The sequence below is a fragment of the Emys orbicularis genome, chromosome 12 (genome assembly GCF_028017835.1).
Source record: "Emys orbicularis isolate rEmyOrb1 chromosome 12, rEmyOrb1.hap1, whole genome shotgun sequence".
NCBI lineage: Eukaryota > Metazoa > Chordata > Testudines > Emydidae > Emys > Emys orbicularis.
Window position 1 is genome coordinate 26,032,495 of NC_088694.1, and position 6,833 is coordinate 26,039,327.

Consider the following 6,833-nt stretch of genomic DNA (forward strand, 5'->3'; position numbering starts at 1 on the left):
CAAAGTCGACGCCTATGTCACTGCAGTCACACTGCTTTTTTTAGTGAAGTAGCTTGAGCAGAGCTAGCGTGTGTACATCTCCCGTTTGTAGTGCAGACATAGTGTTGGGGTGTTCTTCTGTTTTACTATACCAGTATTGTTAAAACAGCAAAGCCTTCTAGTGTAGACAAGCCCTACCTAAATCATTGCAGTTTAAATCGTGCAAACTTCTAATACTGCTAAAACTTCTAATATAGACAGAGTTAAATCAGTTTACACCTGGGTTCAATCAATTTAATTTGAATTAAGTTAAATTGATTTAAACCAGGTGTAAACTGAGTTAAGTGTGTCACAGAAGGGGTTTGCTATGGCTAAACTAAATTCATTGCTAACTTGGTGCAACCTTTGAGTACAGACAATGCCTAATAAGAAGTAGATGTTATTATTATCATCATCATCATCATTTCAGGTCATTCGCTAGCCACCCCGACTAGCTGTGTCAGTGAATTTTCTGTAGTTCCCAGAGGGAAACATGCGCTACCATTTTCAAAGCCGGTTCCCTTCTGAGGGAAAGAACCTGCTTAAACAACTGCTTTGCAGAATGTTATGTTTTAATCAAGCACCTGAAGAGTTGATGAGCTCTAAAGAGGAAGCCTAAGGACTAAATTCATGTGTGCTACTGTATTCCTATGGGCTACAAGCACCCAGGGACACTCAAAGGTGATGCATTGTTGTAACATATAGTCTATATTGCACCTGTGTATAAGCCTTCAGAGAAGCTGAGAAAAATTATCTTTTTTAAGTTGTTCTGAGGCTGGTTAGGCTGCTCTTTTGATCTCTTTCTACTTAAGAATGACCATACTGGGCCAGAGCAGTGGTTCATCTAACCCAGTATCCTGTCTTCCGACAGTGGCCAGTGCCAGATGCTTCAGAGGGAATGAAAAGAACAGTGCAATTTCAAGTGATCCATCCCCTGTTGCCCAGTCCCAGCTTCTGCCTGTCATAGGTTTAGGGACACTCAGAGCATGGGTGTTGCATCCCTGCCCATCTTGGCTAATAGCCATTGATGGACCTATCCTCCATGAACTTAGCTAATTCTTTTTTGAACCCGGTTATGCTTTTGGCCTCCATAACATCACATGACAATGAGTGCCACAGGTTGACTGTGCGTTGTGGGAAGAAATATTTCCTTTTGTTTGTTTTAAACCTTCTGCTTATTAATTTCATCGGGTGACCCCTAGTTCTTGTGTTATGAGAAGGAGTAAATAACACTTCCTTATTCACTTTCTTCACACCAGTCATCGTTTTATAGCCTTCCATCATATCCCCCCTTAGTCGTCTCTTTTCTAAACTGAACAGTTCCAGTCTTTTTAATCTCTCCTCATACTGAAGCTGCTCCATACCCCTCATCATTTTTGTTGCCCTTCTCTGCACCTTTTTCAATTATAATATATGTTTTTTGAGATGGGGCGACCAGAGCTGTATACAATATTCAAGGTGTGGGCAGAACATAGATTTATATAGTGGTGTTATGATCTTTTCTGTCCCTTTTATATTACCTATCCAAGGGGTTCTCAAACTTCATTGCACCGCAACCCCCTTCTGACAACAAAAATTACTACATGGCCCCAGGAGGTGGGGCTTGTGTTTCAGCCCCGGGCCCCAGCAAGTCTAACACCAGCCCTGGCGACCCCATTAAAACGGGGTCACGACCCACTTTGGGGTCCCGACCCACAGTTTGAGAACCGCTGATCTATCCCTTTCCTAATGGTTCCTAACATTCTGTTTGCTTTTTTGGCTGCCACTGCACATTGAGTGGATGTTTTCAGATAACCATCCACAATGACTCCAAGTCCTTTCTTGAGTGGCAACAGCTAATTTAGACCCCATCATTTTGCATGTATAGTTGGGATTATTTTTTCCAAAGTGCATTACTTTGTGCTTATCATCATTGAATTTCATCTGCCACTTTGTTGCCCAGTCACCCAGTTTAGTGAGAGCCCTTTGTTCTTGTAGATCTTTTTCTGTGTGGCGATGGTAAATTAACCTTTTGCCTAAAGAAAGCCATGTGAGCGCTTTGTAATTCAAATTATAATGTTTTGGGTGGACCAACCTGCCCTTGGATTGGCTGTAAAATATTTGCTTTGGGTTTGGCGTATGTGACAGCTATGCCTGGATAAATGTGATCTCTGAAGTTACTATGGAACAGTGTCCAGTCCTCATGCTATCTTCAGCCACTGGGAGTTTGTTCTGAGGATATGTATCAGAGGGGTAGCCGTGTTAGTCTGAATCTGTAAAAAGCAACAGAGGGTCCTGTGGCACCTTTAAGACTAACAGAAGTATTGGGAGCATAAGCTTTCGTGGGTAAGAACCTCACTTCTTCAGACTTGCATCTGAAGAAGTGAGGTTCTTACCCACGAAAGCTTATGCTCCCAATACTTCTGTTAGTCTTAAAGGTGCCACAGGACCCTCTGTTGCTTTGTTCTGAGGATATAACTCTTTTATCGTGTGTTTCATTGGTTGAGAATATTGTCACTCTAGTGTCTGGGTGGAGTTAGGGAATGGGAGGAGATTTCCTGCTTTGGGATGCTTCTGTAGTTAAATTAGGCTATTTTATAATTAGCTATTTCTGGGAGGCAGTGTGGTGTAGGGGTTAGAAACTGGGAGCTGGGAATTTGTGTTCCATTGCCAGTTCTGGCACTGACTCTCTGTGACCTTGTGTAAATCCTTTAACTTCTTTGTGCCTCAGTTCCCCCTCTGTAAAATCAAGTTGACACATACCTGCTTCAAGAGTACACAAAAACGGAGGCACCTAAAATCAGGGGACACTGTAAAATTTGGGCCTAAATTTCTAGCTTTCTGAGTGCAACCTGGAATGGAAATAGAATGACTATGTTAAACAATCTAAAAAACAATAGCTCTGAGATGTGTTAATTACCTCGTTCATATCAACAGGGTGTCAAAAGGACAGCATCAACTTGAAATCTAGCCAATTTAATAAATGAGTTCAGAGTATTTCAGGTACAAAGCCTGCCCTGCAGTCCTGACCAATTGTTGTGGCTTTACAATCACATTTTCTTAATGTTTAAATAAGTGTTTTTCACTCCCCTGAGGAAATTTACCCTACAAGCAGAACAGTGAAACTGACTATACATAAAGGGCTTGTCTAAAATTTTTGCCACTTTAACTAAACCAGTGTAGTTAAGGCACTAAAAATAAACCCTTGTGTGAATGCCTTTGCACCATTATAGAAGTGCTTATATTAGTATAGTTTATTTCAGTTGAAGACTATACTGGTATAACTGTGTCCACACTAGGGCTTATATCAATATAACTGTAGCAGTAAAAAAATCACACACACCCCCAACAAACATAGTTATACTGGTAAAACTTTTCTAGTGTTTTACCAGGCCAAAGTGCTGTCAAATGCACTAAATAAACAAACCGACAAAAAAAAATAGAAATATTCTTCCTTCCAATCCCTTTCAATTCTAAGGGTTTTTCAGGGGTTACTTGTAGCAACAGTGGGTACAATGTTAGCAGCAGAAGTGAGGTTATTTTCAGTTGACTGTGTCTTTAGCTCTGATACCTGATTTTTAAACGTCAATATTTTTAACTCCCTGTCACTGTTAATTTTAGCACAAACCTCCAGCTAATGGGCTTATTGGTGCTGTTGGATGCAGCAGCGAAGATAGGAGGACATATAGCTAGCCTCCATCTGCACTACAACTTTAACCGAGTTGGGGACATGGGTACAACAGTTTAAAAAGCGTAGATTACACAGGACCCAGCTATGACCCAGTAAAGTGAGCTGTAACCATTCAGGCACACGCATGTTAGGGTGATGGACACAGTATGGAAACCTGCGTGGGAGTGGGGCTGTCTGGGGTTTAACCTAGGTTCTGGCAACCCACTAGCTACAGCTACACTCCCTCATTTAACTGTTGCAACCAGGTCCCATGACTTGGTGAGAGCCGCAGTGTAGGCAGGGCCTAACAAGATGCACTGCTCTCAGGGGTGGAGTCCTTGCCTGCCCTGATTCTCGGGGCCACCCTCTGCTCGAGTTATACCGAGAGAAGAGGTGGGAGCGAAGTGCGCTGCTCTGGGATTTGTCTGCCGAGGAAAGAGTGAGGGAATAAAAAATAAAAGTTCTCCCCGGCCAGTTTTTACCTCTAGCCACTAGTGGCCCCCTCTTGGGGCAGCTCCTGTTCTCTCACTGTGCCCCCTACTTTCTGCCACCCCATGGGGCACAGCAGAGTGGGGAGTCACAGATGCCAGGGGGAGGAGGAGCAGGTGTAGGGCTGATCAGGGAAAAAGAGGATCTTGATTTTCCCTTTGTGGCCTCCCCAAAATGTCCAGTTTAGGGTCCCACAGCAGGAGGATGCAGGGCCCAGCACAGGCCCCCACACTGCTTCTGGAGGTGGAACCACAGTGCATTTATTATTCATTATCCTTAGTACTGCATTAGCATCAGGGGCCCCACACTGAGACTGTGCCAGGTGCTGTACACAGGGCCGGCTCCAGGCACCAGCCTGGCAAGCAGGTGCTTGGGGCGGCCGCTCCGGAGAGGGGCGGTACCTCCAGGTATTCGGTGGCAATTCGGCGGATGGTCCCTCACTCCCGCTCGGAGCGAAGGACCTCCCGCCGAATTGCCGCCGCAGATCGCAATCGCGGCTTTTTTTTTTTTTTTTTTTTTTGGCTGCTTGGGGCGGCCAAAACCCTGGAGCCGGCCCTGTCTGTACAAACACTGAGGCCTGGTCTACACTTAAAAATCAGATTGACCTAGCAGCGTTGCTCAGGGCTGTGAAAAAGTTTGTGCCCTGAACATCATAGTTAGGTTGGCCACCCCCTGGTGTAGACACGGGGACACTTGGAGCTCCCATTGACCTAGTTACCACCTTGGAGAGGTGGATTCACTCCACCAAAGGAAAACCCCCTTCCCTTGCTGTAGGAAGCGTCTACGCTATCCTGCTACAGAGGCAGCTGCAGTGCCACAGCTGTGCTGCAGTAGCACCTGTAGTGTAGGCACAGCCATAGGAAGAGACAGCCCCTTCTCTAGAGTGTACCAACTCCTGGCCACTCTGACCAGCTGTGCAACTGTCTGTCTCTTGGAGGAGAGAGTCCAGAAGAACAGTCTTTGTTATTAAGGGGGTTCTTCTGGGGGAAGAAGGGTTTTGTGCTAGTTTAACTAAAGCAGTGTAAAAAAGGAATTGAGCTAAAATGGTTCAACTCTGACTATAGACAAGGCCTGAGTTTCTGCACATGCTCACACACAGAGATACCTGTGGGGAAGGGCCTCTCAGAAGAAAACCCTTTCTGCCCCTCCCCCACACCTGGCCCCATGAGTCAGCAATCAGTCCCAGGGAGCTACATTGTGCTGCAGGGTCCTTTGAGGAGCAGGTCAAAAGAAGGAGCACTTGTTCAAGGGAATGCCTGTGCCTTTCAGTTGATGCCCATGGGAATTGTCCTGGGCAGGTACTTCTGTGCTTGGGCTAATCCAAATGCCGGCATCTCATGGCACTGCAGGCTGGGTAACATGTCCTTCTGCACTCCAGCGTCTGCCCAGGTGCAGCGCTGAAACCTCCAGCGGGTCTCTGGCTAATCTCCCGTGGAACAACTGTGCTTTGTTAAAAGGAGGACCCCCCCAGGAGCTTCCCCAGGAATGGAAGGTGAACTTTGTTTTTAAAGTTGTAGGTCCATCCCTTAGACCCTGTCTGCACAACTGCAGCTGGGCCAGGAGACCAATTTACAACATTGTCGTCTCCTAGGTTGGCAACCATATGACTTCATTTTGTGGGACCCAAAGCTTTGGACATGTTGAAGGCTTCAGCATGCTGCAGAGATGCTGTTAAAACAGAGCTGGGGTTTCTCTACACTTCAAGTCTCTGGGGCCCCAAAGTGGTGATGTGTAGTTGTGGAGGGGGACTTAAGCCCCGATCTTGCAAGGGCATTAACATGTGAGTTGTCCCAGGAAGTTAATGGGACTCGTCATGTGCATAAGTCCTTGCAGGTCCGGGGTCTTAATTGCTGAAAGGAAGAGAGCTGTAGTTATTTTAACAGGAGTTACTGATGTCACCTGATTCTTGTCTTCTTACAGCTTGAGCTCACGTGAGAGGTGCAAAAGAACATTTGCCTGCTAAACACTTGCAGCTCCCATCCCTTCAGGATACCCACCCACAATTTGCAGCAGAGGTCCAGAGGAGGCCAAATCTAGAGTTCAGTGCCCACAAGCTGTGATCTGGCATCTCAAGGCAGCTGCGTTTAGTGAGAGTTTTTCATGTGGATTCTATCATCACTGTTGTTAGATTCTTCCCTTTGAGCCCTGTGCTTCATCATGCCCCAGAAAATAACCTCCCTATTGTTTGCAAGAACAGTTAGGGTGTATTCTCTGTTACTATGGGGAACTGTCATGCAAGAGGAGACAGAATGCATCTTCTCCCTATAGGGCAAACAGTCAGGGCTATCTACGTTCATATATCTGGCATGCATCCAGTGCTTACTTTGTGCCAGAACTTGCCAGGGCTGAGCCGCGGCACTTCTAGGCCTGGCAGTTCATAGCCCCAGGACCTCTGGGCTTGCTGCATGAGTGATGAATGTGAAAAAATTGCTCTTTCATTACAAATTAAGCACTGCATGCATGCATCCATCCAGGATGAGACATTGGTGCCTATCACCTTAGCATCCAGCTTACAGACCATTGTTAGACATTAACAATGCGTTTGCTATTGCAAATATTCTAGCAGGTCTGAAACCGTGGACACTGAAATGGCGATTAAGATGGAGACATCTAATTGGCTGGGTGGCAGCTGCAGCACTTAGGAACCCTCATCGCTGTAGAGATGGGTCTGTGTCTC